General features: G+C 43.5%; 1 protein-coding gene across 2 annotated transcripts in view; it reads left to right on the forward strand.

Moving 5' to 3' along the window:
* MICAL3 (microtubule associated monooxygenase, calponin and LIM domain containing 3) overlaps positions 1–22,103 on the forward strand; it is a 2,019,125-nt gene that overhangs the window by 164,745 nt on the left and 1,832,277 nt on the right. The window lies entirely within an intron of this gene.

Here is a 22,103-nt window from a genome sequence, read left to right on the forward strand (position 1 = left end):
CAAAAGTTAAAAAACATTGCTTGGTCAGAGGACTGTATATTGGTAACATTAGACATCGAAGCCCTCTACACCAGTATAGATCACGGTAGAGGGCTGGAAGCACTGGATTACTTTTTGAGCACAAGACCAGTGCATTGTTACAACCATAACAAGATGCTCAGTGAATTTGTAAGCTGGTGTTTGCATCACAATTATTTCTTGTGTGGTAAAGACATCTATATACAGAAAAGGGGTGTGGCCATGGGGGCCTGCTTCTCACCCAGCTACGCGTGTCTTCACGTTGGCTGGTGGGAGAAGCGGGTCCTCATGGAAACACATCAGGCTGTGTTCACAACAAATGTGGTTATGTGGGTTCGTTTTATAGACGATGTGTTTTTAATTTGGAGAGGTAGTGAAGAGAGTGTGAAAGAATTCATTAATACATTAAACAACAATGAGGACAATCTTAGGTTCACACACTATATCAGCAAGACATCTGTGGACTTTTTAGATGTCAGGGTCTTTCACAAAAGAGGACAACTAGCTACCACCCTACACAGAAAAGACACATCGGGCAACACAACCCTGCATGCCACAAGTGCCCATCCTCGCCACGTCATTGATAACATTCCGTATGGCGAACTTCTTCGAGTGAAGAGAATCTGTAGTACTGATGAGGAGCTCAACAAATGCACAGCCCAAGCATTAGACAGATTCAGGGAGCGAGGATACAGAGCGAACATACTTAAGAAAGCGGTTAATAAAATGCAAACAAGAGCGAGGGAAACCCTATTTAAATCAGTGGGGGCGAATGAGGCCCCAAAAGGAGATTCGGCTGAATCTCCTATCAGGTTTATCACCGCATACAGTGGCCAGGATAGAAAAATCCGGTCTATCCTAAGCAAGAGTTGGCCCATACTTAAAACTGATGCGGTATTATCCCAACATTTACCATCACGACCGGATATTACGTTTCGGAGGGGACCCTCCCTACGTACTCATATCTCTAAACCTTGCCCTGAACTTTCCATGAAAAAAGCTTGGCTCCCACCCCGTTTGGGGTTTTACAAATGCAGCAGCTGCAGAGCCTGCAAATTTGGAATCAACACACAACACTATAACACTCCATTCAGCCCAGTACCATTGCCGATTACAGGAAATTACGGTTGTAAAACCGAGTATGCTGTTTACGTCCTGGCATGCACCTACGGCCTGAGATATGTGGGAAGTACCAGGCTTCCAGTGCATGCCAGGATATTGCAGCATATTCGAGCAATCGTTAATAACGACAGCTCCTATCCAGTAGCTAGACACTTCAAAAGTGTGCATGGTAACAACCTTCAGTGTCTTAGCTATTATGTCCTTACATCAGTACCGAAACCCAGAAGGGGAGGAGACCGTGATAGGATGCTACGGCAACTAGAATCCAAGATGATCTTAGAATTGGATTCTAAAGTACCTAATGGGCTGAACACTACGGAAGACCTGTATTATTTTCTGTAAATAATAACATCTACATATCAGTACAGGCTCCGTAGTTAGGTATTAGTACCAGAACTGTGTTAATAATAGAAAAATTGTGCGTTGTGCTCCAACCTAATAATGTTCAGTGACTTATTATTATGATTATGTCTCAGTCCGACACCCAGAACAGATTTTTTTACATTCTCTCTTTTTCTTTCAATTGTTTAAAACAGGGAGGGATCATGGATCCCCCTGTGGAAATCCAGTCACGTTATTTAATATATATTTTTTTATGTAGGTCATGTTGATCACCAGCATAGGGGTTGCCATCTATCCCAGATGTCCCCAATTGTTCGGGTAGTTGGTTTAATAAAAATAAAGGATCCGCAATGGCACTTTAATATTCTGCGTTGTATTGCACATTTGAGTGTCAAGTTTACAACATCACTATTGCACTTTAAAAGCTATATCAAAATGATAAAATACATATATATCCAATAGAAAAAAGGTTTTTTAAGTATGTACAGCTTTACTTTTAAACCATGACTTAGTATGTATAGAGATTTGTATATGCATATTTTATTGGAATTTGCTTTATATCTATTTATATTGTAAATAGGATATATAAAAAATTGTGATATTGCAACATATTTATTTGGCACTCGTTTGCACATGCTTAAACAGCACAAGCTTCGTGAATCAATATAATGAGCATTTATGCAGGTATTAAATGAATGGGTGACACCCATAACATAATATATATATTATTCCAACTTCGAACAGAATATGCCACTCCAAATTTATGTTAAACATATGGTGAATTGCAAAGTGACATAGACCTACGTGTACTTTCTTTATGTTTATTATTTTTGTGTCACATGGTGTATACAAATGTGGTTAAAAAGAGGGCATGATGGGAAATATTTTTGATGTGAGCAAGGGCAACCGCCCGAAACGCGTCATCTGCTAACGCTGCTGTAACCTTCATGAAATAAAGTACCTTTTGCCAGCATCTTTGGGATTCGTTGGTCTTTTCCTCGTGAAATTGCCGAGACATTGGTGATCTAGGAGTGACCTGTGCTGCTGATATATATATATATATATATATATATATATATATATATATATATATATATATATATATTCTCTAGTAATGGGTATTCTTCATAGATTCACATGCCTGAATCATTACCCGTCGCCGAGGCGGGAGTCCCACGGTAATAATACATATAAAAGCAGTGCCTTTGAATAAAATTGTAGTAGGCTGAAAAGACAGTAGGCCCAAAAGGCCCAAAGCTTAGTAGCCTATCTACCTCATTTTTTTTAAAAGAGCTGAAAATAGCTCCAACCAATCAGATGCCAGCACCCTCTAGAACCTTCTCAGCAGAGGCAGTTCTCCTCAGATTTTCACCGCACGTCGTGCCTACTCAGTTTTTCTTCTTTGTTCCTGCAGGATGTCTGAAAAGAAAGCTCTCTTCAAGGCTTGCAGGACCTGTGATAAGAAGAGGGTCCATGTAGATGACCAGCACAAAGACTGCATCTACTGCCTACCTCCTAATCATATTGTAAAGGAATGTAGGATTAGCGAACCTTCCCTGCCAAGACCATCAGGGACAGGGAGGCAAGAGTTCTTTTATGGCTCAAATCATCTTCTACAGATGATGAGGATAGGGCCTCTACTTCCAGCAAAAGAGCCAGATCCAGAGACAGCTCTTCTCCTGAGGGGAGGAAACATCATAAATCCTCTCATAGAGCTTCAGAACACGCAAGGAGGTCGTCTTCCCCTCCTTCTGGTTCACCATTATCTCCGCCATCAAAATCTACAGCTACTAAAACAGTGAGTAAAGCCCAGGTCAAGACTCTTTCACTGGTGTCTTCTCACACAGTCTGTGTGACTTCTTCTACTTCAAGTTCTTCATCTACGGTCTCTACAAAAGCTATAACCTCTCCTATTGTGTCATCAAAAGTTTCTGCTTCTAAGAAAACTTCTGGGGTTAAAGAATCTTCTTCTGTCACTCCTTCATTAAAATCACCGTCGACGACCTTGTCGACGTCAATCCCGTCGACGACAGTACCATCAATGAAGTCATCGTCGACGAAGAGCCCGTCTACGTCAAAGATCTCGTCGACGGCCGTTCCATCGAAGACGAGCCCGGCGACGACTGCCCCATCGACGGCAACCACGTCGACGGCAACCCCGTCGAAGACGGCCCCGTTGACGAAGAGTCAATCGACGACAGCCCTGTCGACGACGGCCTCGTCAACGAAGATCCCATCGACGGCAGCACCGTCAACGACGAACCCATCAATGACACAGTCGGCTGTTGCACCTTTTGGTCAAGACGCCCATGTCAATGAAGAGTCCTTTTATGACCAAAAGTCCACCTGTGAAATCTTGGTCTGTGTTACCTCAAGTGTCTCAAGCATCGCCTGTTATGTACACCCATTTTCAATTAAAGACGTACCATAGGCAGGACTATACCAATATTTCTCCTTTGTTACCTTCACATATATTGGAGACATATGTAGAGGAAGAGGAATCTGATGAAGATCACGATGAGGAAGAAGGCCCTTTTGGGACTGCACGCCATCCATCAGAGTTGCAGATAAAATGTCAGGAAGAAGATGAAGAGGACGACTTCCATGAGCATTTTTACCAAGAAGACCTGTCTATGCCCTATCGTAGACTGCCACATAGGGTTTCATGTTCGGAGGACACAAGTCAGCTTCCTCCTTCATTGATTCAGGATTTATAGGCCATGTTGGCCGACTATCGGCAGAGGTTTCCACCTACACCCTCTGCTCCTACTATACCTACTGTACCCGCGGCTACACCTACGCCACCACCACCGATACAAGAGCCTACCTCACCAAGACATCTTGTGGAGCCAATACCACAAGGAAATCAGGATACTTCATCATCAGATGAGGATGAAAGAGAGGAAGGCGAATTGCCTAATGATAATGTATCTGGAGATCCTTGGGATGAATATGTAATCCCCATGCCTTCGCCTCCTATACTGCAACCATCTGACTCACCGCCTGAGGATATTGGCAGCTTTCATAATATCATGCAAAGGGCTGCTACACGGTTTGAACTTCCGGTTACTATTAAGCCGTCTGATTGTTTTCTTCACCACTTTAAAGAAGGGTATAGGAAAATCACCAGGGCTATACCAATCATAGATTTTATCTGGACGGAAGGTCTTAAGATTATGAAGACGCCTGCCTCTATTCCTGCAGTCCTTCCTCGAATCGAAAAGAAATATCGGGCACCACCAGATACTCCATCTTGTCTGGTGGGTCACCCGCGTCCTGATTCTGTAATTTCGCAGGCCGCACAACAGAGGTCAAAATTTCCATCTACCCCAATCTCAACTCCACCAGATAAAGAGGGCAGACGATTGGACTTGATAGGCAAAAAGTTCTCCTCCAATGCTGCATCATCCACCAAGGCAGCTAATTCTCTGGCAATTTTGGCACGTTATGACCGCCAGATGTGGTCAGAGTTATCGGAATTCTTAGAGCTTATACCTGAAGATCACCAGCAGGAAGCACGAAGGATAGTACTCTAAGGAGAACGGGCTGCATCAGAAATAATTGACTACGCCTTAGATATTGCAAACACTAACTTTCGGCAGCTAGCAGGAGCTGCTGTTCTCAGACGCCAGGGATGGCTCAGAGCAACCTCTTTTAGACCTGAGGTACAGACTAAAATATTAGATATGGCTTACGATGGCGAATCACTCTTCGGTAAGCATATAGATGACACTTTATTGACCATCAAAACAGACACGGACACTGCTAAGTCGCTGGGCACCCTGCAGTATAAGAGAGGATCTTTCAGAGGATCAAGGGGTCGTGGATTTTCCTCGAGGGGAAATTACCACAATCAGCAAAACAGACAATACCAGTGTCAATATAAACAGCCTTATTACCAGTCTTCTTACAGGCAATCATCTTCAAACAATTTCTCTTGTCAAGGCCGTGACTCAAATAAACGACAATGAGCTTTGACGGACGCCAGTCGAACCTTCTCCCCTCCCTGTGGGCGCGAAGATTTCAGCCTTTTTCCAGCAATGGCAGAACATCACATCAGATCAGTGGGTCCTCGACCTTGTTCAAAGAGGGCACACTCTGGAGTTCTTAAAGAAACCACCTACAACTCCGCCCAAGGGTCCCCCTTCCCCTCATCTTTACTTACTGTTCAGAGAAGCTTTAAATATGTTCCGCAAGAATGCGATAGAAAGAGTTCCAGTCTCGCAAAAAGGGAAAGGATTCTACTCTTGATTCTTTCTCATAAAGAAAAAATCGGGGGAGTGGCGCCAGATTCTCGACTTGCGCAGACTCAACAAGTTTCTGAAGAAACAGTTTTCGGATGGTGACGTTAGCAGATGTGTTGAGCTGCCTCAACGAAGGGGACTTTATGGCTTCCCTGGACTTGGAAGACGCTTACTTCCATATCCCTATACATCCCAAACATCGCAAATATCTATGATTCACGGTGGCTGGCGTCCACTTTCAATTCAAGGTGCTCCCGTTCAGGCTGAAATCAGCACTAAGAATATTCACAAAATGCCTAGCTCCAGTCTCCGCCACACTGAGGTCTCAGGGAATACAAGTATTCCCATACCTCGACGATTGGCTGCTCAACGGTCCATCAAAGCAGGCTACGAGACAAGCTGTAAAAAGTTGCCTTCATCTATTCTCAAATCTGGGACTTACTCTCAAAGCCAACAAGTCACAGTTGCAACCCCTCCAAGTTCTATCTTTTCTGGGAGCAACTCTAGACACCCAACAATGCAAAGCGTTCTTGTCGCAGGATCGCCAGAACAAGTTGCAAAGCCTGGCAAGGTTAATTTCAAGAAAAAAGTCAGTTTCTGTCCGAACATTCGCTTCTCTTCTGGGGATGTGCTCTTCGGCGATCAGTTTAGTCCCGCTTGCAAGACTCAGGATGAGACCGCTACAAGAAGAGCTGCACAACAGACGATTCCATAAAGGTGACCACACAAATGATACAGGCTCTCCACTGGTGGTCAAAAAGAAGCAATCTGTCTCGGGGTCTAACGTTCCTGGCCACTTTCCCAGAGATTGTCCTGACCACGGACGCATCTATGGAGGGGTGGGGAGGACACCTCCAAGACCTTCAAATTCAGGGACGATGGTCTCAACAATATCAGCAGAAGCACATCAACTGTCTCGAACTGAGAGCCATTATTCTCTCTCTGCAAGCATTCCTTCAGAGAATTGCGAACTCCTCAGTGCTGGTGCGTACGGACAATACCCCAGCATGTATTACATCAACAAACGGGGGGGACGAGGTCTCTCTACCTATCGCAGGAAGCTCAAGAGATGTGGGAGTGGGTTATCAAACATGGTATAACCCTCCGAGCGGAGCATGTCCAAGGAACTCAAAATTCTCTAGCCGACAATCTCAGCAGATCTCTCAAAGGTTGCCACGAGTGGGAGTTAGAACAAGAACAGGTGAACAGGATCTTTCGAATGTGGGGCACACCAACTCTAGACCTGTTTGCCACGCAACAGAACAGCAAATGCCTTTATTACGCCAGCAGATTTCCTCAACGGGGATCAAGAGGGAATGCCCTGTCCATGCGATGGTCAGGGATTTATGCATACGTTTTTCCCCCAATACCTTTAATTCCGAGGTTTCTGCAAAAGATGAAGAGAGAACATTGCAGTCTTATCCTAATTGCTCCTCGCTGGCCGAGGCAGTATTGGTTCCAAGAGTTACTTCTGTTGTCACAACAAAGTCCGATTCTTCTCAAACCAACACTCTCCATGCTGACAAGGGAGAGAGGTCAGATTCTACATCCGGATCCACAATCGCTTTACTTGCACGCTTGGCTCCTGACTTCTTAGAATTCAATGATCTCAGAATTTCTCAGGACTGTAGAGATATTTTATCTAAAGCCCGCGCTCAAAGTACTATCAAAACATATCGCTTTAAATGGAAGCGCTTCTGTCATTGGTGCGAAACAAATAATGTGCATCCACTTCAGGCCCCACCAGAGGATATCCTTCCCTATTTACTATTTACTATCACTAGCTAAAGCAGGTCTAGCATTCTCATCTATCAAAGTTCATCTTGCTGCGATTTCTAGATTCAGAAAGAGTTCTAACAAGCCATCACTCTGTTCTTCGTCATTTATCAAACAATTTCTAAAAGGGCAATTTCGAGCTTTTCCTCCAATTTGACCTCCACCTCCAGAATGGGATCTCAACACAGTTTTATCTCAATTGATGAGGAGACCTTTTGAACCAATTCTCAAGGCTGAACTAACATTTTTAACCAGGAAGGGTGGCTCTTTTATTAGCTCTCACTTCAGCCTGGAGGGTTAGTGAAATCCAGGCTTTCACAATTTCGGAACCTTTTCTACATTTCTCTAAAGATTACGTTACTTTGCAAACAAATCCAAAATTAATTCCTAAGGTACTATCTCAATTCCACCTAAACCAACCAGTGAAGCTAAAGACCTTCTTCCCGGATCCAGTTACACCGGCAGAAAAGGCTTTGCACTCTTTTGATGTGAAACGTTGCTTGAAGTTCCACCTTCAAAGAACTAAGGATATTAGAAAATCTAATCAGCTGTTGATCGCTTATGGTCAAGCCACAATGGGACAAGCCGTGACAAAAGCAACAATAGCCAGATGGTTATCTTCTTTCATACAATTTTGCCATGATAAAGCCAACAGGCCTTTGCTCAGAAAGGTGAAAGCACATTCCACCAGAACTATGTCGGCTTCTACAGCCTTATTTGCTGGAGCCACACTGGAGAATATTTGTCGTGCTGCGACATGGAAAAGTGTGCACACATTCACAAAGCAAAACTGCTTGCAATCTGCGTCGCAGGACGATGCAGCTGTGGGACAAGCTGTTCTTCAACATCTCCTTCATTAAGGTTAGACTTTTAAATGTCTCTCATTACATTTATGATGTGTGAATATAATCATTTTCATTGTAATGTTTTTGGTTGTCAAATACGGTTTCATAATGTGAGGTATGTTACCTGGCTAGAATTATTTCATTTCAGAAGGTTTCTGCAATTATATGTATTTACGTATTCTACTGCTCTATAACCTTCCGGATGTGTGGGGGATATATAGATTCACGCTTTGTCTCCCACCTTCCGCAAACAACATTATTCGGCTTACTGCTTGCTATTCTGATTCAGGCATGTGAATCTATGAAAAGATACCCCAATACTGGATAAGAAAACAAGTTACTTACCTGTAACTACAGTTATCCAGTATTGGTATCTTTCATAGATTCACATGCACCTACCCTCCTCCCCGGCAGGACAGTTCTCTAATGGGGATACCTACTTCTCACTTGTGCTAAGAAAATCTGAGGTGAACTGCCTCTGTTGGGAAGGTTCTAGAGGGTGCTGGCATCTGATTGGTTGGAGCTATTTTCAGCTCTTTTTCATATAATGAGGTAGATAGGCTACTAAGCTTTGGGCCTTTTCGGCCTACTGTCTTTTCACCCTACTACAATTTTATTTTAAGGCACTGCTTTTATATGTATTATTACTGTGGGACTCCCGCCTCGGCGACTGGGAATGATTCAGGCATGTGAATCTATGAAAGATACTAATACTGGATAACTGTAGTTACAGGTAAGTAACTTGTTTACCTGAGGAAGGCTTAATGAAGCTGAAATGCATTCGCCATGTAAATTAACTGAATAAAGATGCCTCCGTGGTTTTTCCCCTAATGTGGCTTCTGCTCTTTATTTATTAAGGTGACAGGCATAATGCATTTCGGCGTTTTTGCCTTCTACAGATGCCTCTGTCCACGGTGCTGCCCCGCCCACACCTTTAAGTATCCTGCTGTGCTCCCATTGGTGTGAAAGCTCATCCCCAAGTTCGGCTGTGTGCACGTCCTCTGAGGTTAGGATCTTGACCTCAAGTCCCAGAATGCACTTGATTGGCAAAGGCTGTGCGTGGGGAAGACAAAGTAGATGTCCGCTTTCGTCAGGGTCAGGGTAAAGGTGAAGATGATGAGGGCGGGTGACCCGGTGTTGCAGGTGGTATGCATAGGCTTCCTGGGTCCCCTTTACATTCAAGCCCCTCATGCGAATACCAGGCGGGCCTCGAGTCGGGATACCATGATTCCCGGCTCCATGTGAAGTCACACGCTGCTCCTGGCAAAGACCCTTTCCTTTCTTCCACATTCCGAGGCGGGCCGGAGCACCAAATCCTTGGTAAAGTAAAACAACTGCAAAAGCAAGCCAGTGAAGCTCTCGGCTCTTCATAGTCACGGCTGTTGGGAATTACCTGTAACAGAGGATATATGTAGTATACAGTGTCAAATGTATAGAACAATCATGCATTACAGACAACAAATGGAGTACATCCAGACTAGCGTCTATACCAAGTGGTCCCAACAATGCATACAATCTTGCATGTCAACAACGTTGTATGTGATAAATCATCTCATTGCTAATGATCACGTACATACTGATAGAGGCATCAAACTGCACATAACTCTGATGCATGATACAGCTGGAAACAATATTATTGTTTTATATTTCCGCTTAATTCAAAATTACATAACATTTGTTTTTCACAAATAAGTACAATGCTGTGTTGTGGGGTTGTGACAATCTTTCATGCATAAAATAGTCTACTGTGCGCTATCACCAGGTGGAGGTGAGTGTAGAATAGCGTAAGTTGAGGGAGACACTCACCCAAAGCAAGTGAAACAAACGTTCCCACGGGTGGGTGAGAGGGCAGCCCTGTAGTCAAACTCTACAAGAAAGTAGGGTAAAAAACGGGATATTCAGTAAAGGAATGCCCCGTCGTAAATGCATTACGCTCAGGAAAGCATTAATCAATTTGTCAGCATCTCGCTTCAAATTTCAAAAGAAGTTACTTCGTCAAGAGCCTATCCCGTCTAAATACCTATGTTAGGCTCAGCTCCCCTGCTTGCGGTGGAGGTATGACTGACTCAGGCTGTGCCAAATATCCTTCAGTTTGACTGGCTCATGCACGAAGGAAGCAGAATCAGGCACCCAAGCCAAGCCCGCTTGCGTTTTAGCCAATGCTCCTGCTTACGTGTGGGGCGTTGATACGACTAGGCCAGGGGCTCTTCTTCTCAGCGAGGCCGGGCATACTCGCATCATTGTGCATGGGGTTTGGTCTATGTAACTGCTCCTCTGTACAAGCGTGTATCTGGAGGATGGAGCTATGGGAGATGTAGTTCAGACGACAGAGTACTGTCTGAAAGCGTCTTGAGCGCCATGACCAATAGGCATGGTGTGTAAGTAAGGGTTAGATCCTTATGACTCTGATTCAGATTGAATAAGCCTGTTGATTGTGTTATGGCTCTGCTAGGAATTGGGCCTGTACGTTAACAAAGACATCTTGGAAAAAGCTGTGTCTCAGCTAGGATGGCTACTAACTGTGTGGAGGTCTTATGTCTTGTTTTGACTGCATTCGAGAGATCCCCTCGGGGATGATTTGTATGCGCTCAATAAATCCGCAAATAAATAAAATTCAATCATCAGTGGAGTGGCAACTAGGGTGGGTGGTGGTTGGTTCATGTTCAGGGTACAGAGCTAAGCAGGTTCCCCTGAATTTCGTTATTTAATCTTTTATGTATTTGTAATCTGTACACCAAGCATTGCTCTATATTAGTATTCTACTGTTCCCAATTTGGGGTCTTACTTTTTCTGTAATTGACTAGGATAAAATAAGTCGGTGTCTTTGAGGTTTTTCTCAAGGAAGTGTGCTGTAAGTTAATTGCTGTTTTCACATCTTATAGTGCTCGGCTCCTGTGTTCGCTTATACGTATTTAGATTTTTCTGGTAGTCATGCTCATGTACTCGAGGCCACATGGGCAGGAGATGACGTATATCACGTTTCTGCTGTTGCAATTAGCATGCACCTTGTTCCCAGGGGATTGTAAGCCCTAGCTCAATCGGTTTTTGTGTGGGAAGTGAGCATGCAAACTGCTTTTCTTTCTTGCACTTTCTTGCACTTTCTGAGGGGATACATATTTTTTCTTATAGGGCAGTTTCACGTTTTAAACTCTATTTGTTTTAGTGTGTTAAGTCTGCGCCTGTTAGAGCGCAATGTTTTTGTACCGCCATTTTAGGCACCGTTCTACTTTTTACATCCAGCATGACTATTTTAGTGGGAGGCTGGTGCAACTGCGCTGCGGGCACGTACAGCGAGTACGCTTATAGCATGCCAAAGGCAAGCCCGTCTGCACCCAACCACTGTTAAATTACAGCTTGCGCCAGGAACACTGGCCAAAATTCGAACTACGCTAGTGATCAGCTTCTTAAGCTAAATGTAAGAAGTAAGACATCTAGGTGTAATCATTTTGTTTACGATTTGACGCTTAAAAATGATGTCTGTGCTAATTGTCAATATTTGTGTTGTCTTAAATTAGCTAGGGATAGGACTAATTAGGAAAGCAAATTCCCCTCTCCTATTGCTCACCGACTCAGAAATTTAAACTGAACTGTACCAACTAAAAACACGATCCGCTATTAAACACAAATTTAAACTCTTCGAATATCTTGACTCACATGCTCCTAATGTTTCCTTTTTAATGGAAACTTAGGCTGATAAGTTTTATGACCCAGATTTTGCCACAGTATCCCTGCTGGCTACACCATTACCAGGCTTGATCAAGAGGGAAAAGGAGGTGGTGTTTATCAATAGTTTACAGAGACAGTTTCGAAATTACCTTCCACAATCGCTTGCTGTGAGCTCTTGCCATTAATTGCACATTAAACCATAACTCTAGGTTCTATGGCCTGTTGATTTATAGACCTCCTGGTCCTTAAATTAAGTTTTTTGAAGCCCTTAGTGATTTCCTGGAGACAAATGAACAATACGCAAACTATACCGTATTAGGAGACTTCAACTTCCATCTAGACGATATGGCCAACACAGATTCTAAGGTGCTTATTGAGAGTATGAGTAACTTAGACGTAAAGTCATTTGTGACTATCCCCACTCATACCGTGGGTCACACTCTTGATGCAGTATTTTCAAATCATCCAAATGTACAATTTGAGGGTACCTTTCTGGTTTCTTGGCCCGACCATTTGATGGTAAGATTTAGCATTGCTATTACATCAACCAGATTGTTGGCCTCTAACTCTGGAAAAATGTAATTCTTCTGGGCCTGGAATAAAATTGACAGGATAGAGTTGACTGAGACCTTGTAGTCTTCTGTATCAGTGCCGTTTGGTGACCCCCAATGATGCAATGGACAGGTACTCCAACTGGATAAATGAGGCACTAAATAAACGTGCCCCTTTCATAGTGGCCAAAAGCTATAGATCACACCCAACGGCTCCCTGGTACTCACGCGCAGGGAAATGAAAAGGAGGTGTCGGAGACAGGAGAAAGCTTGGAGGAGTAATTACTTCTCACCAGAAAAAACTAAATATATGCTCCTCATTTCTGAATAGAAGATACTGATTAAAATGAAAAAAAAACCTTAGCCCCTTCCCTCACTATACTGCTGAACATCATCATCAACGTGGGCATTATGACAGTGAAATGCTAGCCCTGACATACTAGAGGGTATTTTGACATAAGGGTAATCCTGTGCATTTCATCAACATAAATGGCAAAATTCTGGAACTGGAATATGGCATGTAATTTTTGGCATTAGGGGCACCCATGACAAAATGTTGAACTTGGCACAATGGAGGTAATTCTTGACATATGTGGGCACCTAGAGCATATTTAGAAAAAACTCCTGAGGAGCATCAGGTTTCACTGTCTTGACATATCATGAAACATTTTAAATATTTGATGAGTGCCCTTTCAGAGGCTATGACGTAAACATTGTGTTTTAAAATGCATTAGATGACCTCTGTTTTTTCTAAACATTTTCGAGAACCACATTGAGCCTCCTAGAAGATGTCTAGCTCACTAACTTTGCTTGTTTGCTACAAATCAGGGCAAGTATTACACACCATCACTTTCAGAGACTATGTCCGCACCCTAGGTGTAGGTAGTATCTAAAGCAGTCATTTTTCTGTGTTGTTATATTAATTATGCAGTTATTATTTAACTTCAGCAGTGTCAGTTATCATGATGTCATCAAGGTTAAGGTGATGTTACATCAGTTTTTGGGAAGGTTCGGTCATATGATATTACTTCCTGTATGTCTTTAAGGTCAAAGGTTGTGTGACATCCCATCTGGTCTCCATGGCATTTTGGAAAATCAGTATCCGTGGTCTAAAGGTGTTTATTCTGGTAATTAGCATTGCTAAACGCTACTGTAGTGGAAGACACTTGCATTGCTACAATTGCAAGCTTTTTATCATTCTTATAAGAGCAGTGGCACCAAAGCATTATCAATTTTAAAATCTGAATATTTGTCTAATTGAAAAAGGTACTTTTAAATATTCTTTTCACCTTTCTGTGATAGTCTGTGCCATGATGGAATGACAGTACCTTTGGAACGTTTTCCCTACTTTCTAGGTGCAAGGGGAAAGGCATTGCATTTTTGGGATGATCTAACAAACAATTATCAGTGCATATAGTATACAGAATGAGTTCACTCTATGTTGATGCCTATCAAGGATGGTAAAACACGACTAGGGAGCACCTCACAACCAGAATATTTAAAGTGAAAGTACAAATCCCAGGATGGAATATTTTGTTGGCTAAACAAAGCAGGTAGCAGCTGACAGAGTCACACATGATGTGGCTACTTGGCAAGTCTAGGATTATCTGGGTATCTTAGAGCAAAATGTATTGAAAGACTTCAGATTTGAATGTGACAATTAGAGACATCTATCAAGAGTTCTGAAATGTATCAGGTGCATTCTTGAGTGGCTCATTTGAATTACCTAGAATCGGTATCCAAGAGCGAGCTCCTATGCAAGAAAACTTACATGTGTGTGCGGTTTTAGGTGCACTTAGGAGTTATGACATTGAGTGTCATTGAGAATTTGATTCTGTCCTTTGATTACTGTCTTTCCTCATTATCTGTCCCTGTCTCTCTGACTAATATTGGTCCTCTAAATCACGTACTGTAGCGCCAGGGTACCCCTTGGTGTTTGTTGCCCTTAATAAATTCTATATACATACATACAACATTTCCACCTTTGCTGACATAAGAGAATCTAACAACAGGTTTGTAAATTGTTAACAGAATAGAGGGAGCAAGGTTTATTGGAGTGGGAGGAGTTTAACTATCAGAAATGCTCACACCCAAAAATCCCCATTCTGTATTTGTTGCCTAAACTCCACAAAAATAATGAAAATCCTTAAGGCAGGCCCATAGTCTCTTCTATGGGCTCGCTCTTAGAGAACACCTCATGTTATATCGACCACTATCTGAGACTTTTTGTAGTAGCCCTCCCAGCATAACTCAAGGATACTACACACTTTCTGACAATAATTGATGGTATACAATGGGAAACATCGTATACTTTGGTTACCCTGGATGTGTGTAATCTCTACACAAGCATCCGACATGATCTCGGAATACAGGCGGTATAACACTTTTTGAAAACACACTCCATCTCTCTGCTACATCATTCAAAAATGTTGGTTGACATGATTTTATTTTGTCCTACCAACAATTTTTTTTTTTGACAACTCAGTGTACAGGCAGTCACAGGGCACCGCGATGGGCACCTGCTTCGCCCCCAGCTATGCGAATTTATTCATGGGCTGGTGGGAGGAGCAGGTGTCCACGCAGATGTGCGAATTTGAGAACAACGTGGTACTGTGGCTGCGGTATATTGATGATATTTTTATGGTCTGGGATGGCAGTGCTGAGGAAGCGAAGAGTTTTGTAAAAAAAAACTAAATGTGAACAATTGCAATCTTATATTCACTGAGAGTATAAGTAGGGAATCAATAGAATTCCTAGATGTTCTTGTAGAAGTGCAGGAGGGTACACCAGGGACAAGTCTGTTTTGCAAAAAAACATCAGGCAACAGTATATTGAATGCCAGAAGTTCACATCCATGTAACCTCGTTGACAGCATACCCTATGGGGAGCTGTTGTGTGCAAAACGTAACTGCAGCACTGAAGCAGCATACCTACCAGAGAAGGATGTTATGTGCAATCGTTTTAAGGAACGAGGGTACAAGAATGTTACCATCAAACAAGCCTGTAGTAGAGTAGATACCACCACACGAAATGAATTGCTCCATCCTAACAGAATAGACAGTGAGGAGGATACTGTGAGATTTGTGACCACCTTCTCAGGACAGCCACAAGAGATGAAAAAGATATTTAAGAAACATTGGCATGTGTTGTCCACTGATGCACACCTTAAACAATACATTGCGAGTAACCCCCAAATTACCTTTACGAAATGTAGGTCATTAAGGGATGATTTAAGTCACAACCACGTGACCAGTGTAGGGGGTAACAGCAAGGAGATCCGAGATCCGGGTTTAAGTGCTGCAAAAACCGCAAAGCTTGTTGTAAAAGCACTGACTGTTCTATACTTGTCATTACTAATTTGGTAAAGGAGTTCACAATCCGGAAGGCTCTAACATGTGATACCATGTATTGTGTGTATGTATTGATATACCCATGCAACAAGTGGTATGTGTGCAGCATTATACACATGCCAAAAAAAGAGTGATGGAGCATATACGTGCGATTAAGAATAACAACAAGCAGTACCCTGTAGCACGACATTTCTTTGACTACCATTTCCAAGATGTGACTCTCTTGAGAATGGTGGTAATTGACATGGTGGATTTGGGAATCAGAGGAGGTAACAGAGAATTGTCATTGCGGTAGCTGGAGTCAAGGTACATTATAGAATTTGATTGTATGGCTCGAAATGGATTAAATTCTAGTGAGGAACTAGCGGTACACCTGATTGAATGAAGCAGTAATGTATATACAATGTAATGCTGGGCTCTATCTGTTTTTAATGTGCTTTTTACTATTTTAGGATTTATAGGTATAAATTGGTATTTGTGTTGACCATGGTATCCGAACGAGATGGATAGCCTTTAGACTATACGGACATTATGACACCTATGAATTGATCAGTGGAATGAATCTATGACCATGTTGCCCACTTAGACACAATTTACTAGAATGAACGAACGTTGAATAGATGGCTTTTTGTAGAGCAGCCCACTGGGGCGGGCTGAATCTATAAAGGGGCAGAAGATTTGTACATGAAACTTTATTGTTCTAAACAAACTGATGGAATACAGATGTCTGTGGACTATGTTTCACTAGATGCCTCACGATAGCCAAGCCCACTGGGGCGTGCCAACACTACGCTAGGCGTCAGATCAGCATATTTGAATTGAAACTTTATCAGACATGATACAATGATATGAAGCATTTGTGATATCTGTCATCATTATCATACTGCAAGCCTCACTGCGGGTCATAGTTCGTTTCTATTACAATTAGAATGCAATGAACTACTGCGCGAATAGGTTGTTGCCGTAATATGTTAATATGTATGATATTATATGGACTGTTTAGCAGTATATTATAAAATATGCAGCATTCCAAATATTTATGCATATTGATCGTAGTGTGCAAAAGAGGAGTACATCACATTGAAAAAGTATGAACTTGCAACATTTCAAAATGGCTTCCATGATTCACGACGAATACCACACAAATGGGGTGTTAGTCTTTTGTCTATGGTAGGCAGGGGATTTAAAACAATAACAATGTATCACAACTTTGAAACGTGAACAAGGCGATAGCTGAAACGCGTTGTTTCCTGCAATAAATTCCTTTCACGAGCAGCGTGGTGTGTCCGAGTAATCTGTTGAGAAGCGGAGTGGTGAATCTACATTCATACAGTGTGTATGTGGGTTTAGGGGCACTTTCTAACTATAATTATAGCCTGCAATCTGTGGTACAGAAGTGCAAAGAAAGGATTACACTACGTAAGAGCGTGTGGTATTGTATTTTGTGTAATGTGAGTTCATAAGCTAGATATATTACAAAGGTAACATACATATTATATTTAGAGCACATGGGAACCCTTGACATACATTGTATACAGTGCTGAAAGTGCACAGAATTAGTAATGCACTGTGTGAGTAATAATGGTAGTGTCTTGAAACTGTCACTAGCGTGTACAAATGTAAATGTGTGTATACTTGTAAAAGCGCACTATCACCTGAAAGGTATCTTGGCGCTGTATACCGCTGTGGAACCCTTCCTGGTTTTCCCTGTGAGATGCCTCCTTACTGGGCACCTCCAAGGTGAGGCCAGGCATCCTAGCGCTTTCGGGGCCGTTGTGGAGATTAAGCAAGCTATTGCCCAGAGTTGCAGAGTGGGACCCATGATTAGAGTAGGCACCTAGGCGAGAATTAACAAGTCTGTGGACATTGAGCCCAAGACCCTGCCGCGTCGGGAATTGAACCCTGGTCCCGAGCCAGACCTCTGCCTCAGGGTCTGCCGCTCTAATCGGTGAGCCACACTTCTCCACTGCCAAGTACCATGCATCAGAGAGTAGACTAAAACATTTTAATTCTGGCGTCCGCAATACTGCGTTAAAATCAATTGGTCACTCATATATGGCTCTCTGCATGCTTTTGGGATCATGAAGTGCTCCAAAAAGCAGCCTCATATGAAGCATGAAAGCTCTGCCCTGCTGCTTTGCCTGCGCAGAAATTTAGCCTGCTATTGGGCCTGGAGGACTCGTCGTTATGGTGACACGGTACACAGGATGCATTGTATCTTTCCTGTGCTCAAAACAGATTGTGCTCCCAATGTCAGCTCCGCCTGGCCTCTTTGAGACACACATGTAGCTACTGAATTTTCTGGCATGAGCGGGGCTGCTAATTGTGAGTCGATGTATGTTTATTGTAGTCTCTGGCTAGTGAGGGCACCGATGACCACACAAAAAGTAACGCGATGTGTGCTATTCATACAAAATATTTAAATATTTAGCAACACTGCTTCCTGCCAGCCAAGTAAGAGATCCTGGAACGAGGAGAGGACTGCTGTGTCTGCAGCACATTGCCCCCCACCTACCCAGCCCTGTTGAATAACTTTAAGCCCAAGATGCCTCACAGCTCAAGAGAAAGGGAGCTGTGAAGCGTCTCAATCCTAAAGATGAGGCAATAATCACCCATGTGTCCCGTATTGATGATTCAGAGAGAAGTAGAAAAATAAACTTCACAGTAGAAGGAAAATACATTTGATGTTTGTAGGTTCAAATGTTTTTTCTAAAGTTAAATGAAATTAGAAAGAGAAGCTAGTATAGTTCACATAATTTTGTCTACGGGAAAAGTCCAGTGGCAGCTGGTAGGGAACGTTGGCGGGGGGGTTAATAAAAATAAAGGAAACGTACCTGCTGGTAGCATCGCCAGCCGCTGCCTCTCCTCCATCTCAGGAAACACCTGGGCTCCCTAAGCCAATGACCACGCTTCGTTGCAGCGTTGCGATTGGTCTGAGCGCCGTAGTTCGACACTGAGACGGGGACAGGGAGCCTGTGCATGTTCCCCATCAGGCTGTGTAATGCACCCTGGTGGGGAACATACAAAGTGCTCATGATTGTTTGGCCGGCTCAGGACGGCTGGTCAAACAGTCATGGGCACGGTGAGTGTGCTCAACACTCCTCCGCCTGGCCCCTGATCTGGCCCGCCCCTCCCACACCTAGGAACGGAAAACTAAAATGATAACGTTCTGTTATTTTATTTTTCCTCTACACTGCTCTTAAAACAGTGGGGCGACGCTCCTCCGCCTTAGCGGAGGACCCGCTTCTGGAAGAGTCAATCTGAATCCTTACTTTTTATGCAGTGCATTGTGCACTAATACTGTCCACCTGCCTAGCTCTATAGCCAATAACACTTTACTTTCTGGGACCTCTATTTGCACTTTTTCCATTGGTGAATTGGCTGTAAATCATATCAGGCCAATTCTAGTTTGTACAGTTGTATTAACCCCTTCCCTGCGCGGGGGGGGGGGCTAGGGGGCGTACGTGGTGCTTCGGTGCTCATGACGGCTCCACGCCATCATGAGTCACGGGTGGCGTTTGCTCATGACGGTGTGGTGCCGTCAAGACCCCACCTGCTGATTAACCCCTTCGATGCTGATGACGAAACGGTTCCGTCATGAGCGTCGGTAGAGCTGTGCTCATGACGGAACCGTTCCGTCATGACTCCGCCCGCGCAAGGCGGAGTCAGCATGAGCGGGGAATTTGCGCCGCACGCATGCGGTTAATGTGCCTGCACAGGCAGGGAATTAGTGCCGCGTGGGCGGAGCGGCAGCGGCAGGATGGCTCCACGCCGTCCTGAGCACACGCATACCGTGACGGCGTTGAGCCGTCATGAGTACCCAAGTGGTTAAATGCCTCAAGTCCAATGATATAGTGATGCATACCAGCACCATGTTCATATCATCACATTCCTTATTATTGTCAGTAAAGATAAATGTTTTTCTAATGTAGCATGTCTTCCAGGCTGCAACTGCTAGCTCTCAAATAAACAAATGTTAGCTCCCCATGTTTACACCGCTTATGTTCGGGGTGTTTGCACAATGGCGCAAGGCATAACTGCATGTTTCTGCTCGCTATAGTGCCACTCAAAGGCAATGAAATGTCACACATGAGCTCACTGAAATGTCACACATATGTAATCTGAAACCATGGCAGCTATGGTGTGTGGTACCGAGACCGCCCAGAAGAGGTTGTGTATAGTCAGTCCTGCCAAGTATCACGCATCAGGCGTGACTAACGCATTTCAGTGTGGTGATCCGCATCACCGCACTGAAATGCATTGTCACGCATTTACATGGTGTCTTAGCCTCGGTGAAGTGCTGCCTAAAGCTGTAATATCATGGAGTTTGGCAGCTGGCAGCCGCCGCCCGTGGCATGTGCGGCGCTTCTCTTGCCGGCTCCTATCTTAGCTGAGGCTGCTGGCAGGTAGCTCAAAGTTACAATCGTGCATCACGTGTCCACCGGCGCAGTTCTCAAACAGCCTGACTAAATGGAGGTGTGCAATGCCTCCGAGCCTCCTACCATTACAGCACAATCAGATTACAACGAAAGTCTGGCACCCCGGGGTGACGTCACATCCTGCTGCTGCCTAGGCGGGGAGATTGTTTTGGAAGGAAGTAGCAAGAGCCTGGTTATCGCCGGAGCCGGCGCTGTAATTATGACGCTCGCAGAACTGTCTTATGCTTGTCCCGGCCGGGCCTCAAAAATCGCCCGCATGGAATTAAATTCCATTATAGGCTGTGCGTGTCTTTCACTCTGGTACAGTGCAAGCGAACCCGGCTCAGAGTACCGCGAGGGTTCAGCAACTGAGTGTGGACTGGACTTAGTGTCTGTGGTGTGCCTGCACATTGATCCAGACAATAAATGCAGCCCCAAGCTGATGTGAAGCAGAGCACCTTATGACTATTGCCTCTGTACTGGCTCTCTCTTTTAGCACGTCTTCCCATTCCGATTCGGAGGCCCGTCCACTTCCGATGTCAAGCCTCCCGCTCTCTGCAGCAAGGAAAGAACCTCATGGAGGAGCCGGCCTCTGCTAGCTCTTTGCTCTGACAGACCTACGGGAGAATCAGCCGAGTCATCCCCTATACTATAGAGATCTTTATCATACACAGAAGAGGGTGGGCGGGAGCGCTGAGCAGCAAACAGAAAGGTAGGTGCGAGCTAGAATATGCACTGAGGGTGATGTCACAAACTGATTATTTTTTAGTTTAATCAATTCTTTTAAACTTACTTCGTTATAGTAACATTTTTATTGTGTACATCGTGTATTTAGATTAAATGCAAGTTGAAGGCAGTTGCCCAAAAGTCGCTTCACAATCCTTACGTGTTCCACTTTGTGAAACTGAAGCTGGCCTGCTTTCCTGTGGCAGATGAACCCTAAAATGCCTCATCATAATCAATACATTTCATTCATCATTATCAAAGTGAAATGTGGGCTTCTGCACAATATAATTTCTATGAACATTTTTATTGTCTTTTATATTCCCATGCTTTTAGGGCAGTACTATTGCAGGCACACTGCCTACACGACGTGTTTCACCTTGTTTCAAACACTGACACAACCTGTTTCAGGTTGTTCTAACAATTTTGCCTGGGTATCTCCAAGATGAGGTACTACGGTCCGGAAAGGGTATAATATGTAAATAGATTTTTTTTTAAATGCAGTCCTGCTTTATTTCTGCTTCAGGAAATACTTTTGTGCAGCAATCTGTTGTTTCTTTCCATAATGGTGAGTGAAGTGCTTTGATTGGGAATGATGCAAACTTGCTCAGGAATCCAAGCTACACATTGAAAAGGTGCTTCATTAAAAAATGTTAAAACAATTTAAAAATGCCCATACTCTCCTAGTATGACGCACTACCGAAATTAAGACCAATGCTCCTTCAGGAACTATTTTCTACCATGCACATACCTGCTAAGTATGTCCATATGCCATGTGAGACTCCTGCGAGTTCTGCCATTTTAATGCACAACACACTGTAATCTGGCACTTGTGGTTTTACTTAAACCAGTGTAAGTATGTGCTTAAAATACCATCATAGAAAGTGTTGTAGCCCAAAAAACGGAATTAGCTATGGTTCTTTATCATGACATGAGCTTGTTTAGCTAAAAGAGACAAAGATCCTCATCCTTTGCCCCAGATAACAATAGCGTCTGTCCTACTACTTCAATAAAAGCTTCAGTACTGGTCTAGCAGCTGCCTTATCAG

Source organism: Lissotriton helveticus, chromosome 1_1 (assembly GCF_964261635.1).
Source record: "Lissotriton helveticus chromosome 1_1, aLisHel1.1, whole genome shotgun sequence".
NCBI classification, from domain to species: domain Eukaryota; kingdom Metazoa; phylum Chordata; class Amphibia; order Caudata; family Salamandridae; genus Lissotriton; species Lissotriton helveticus.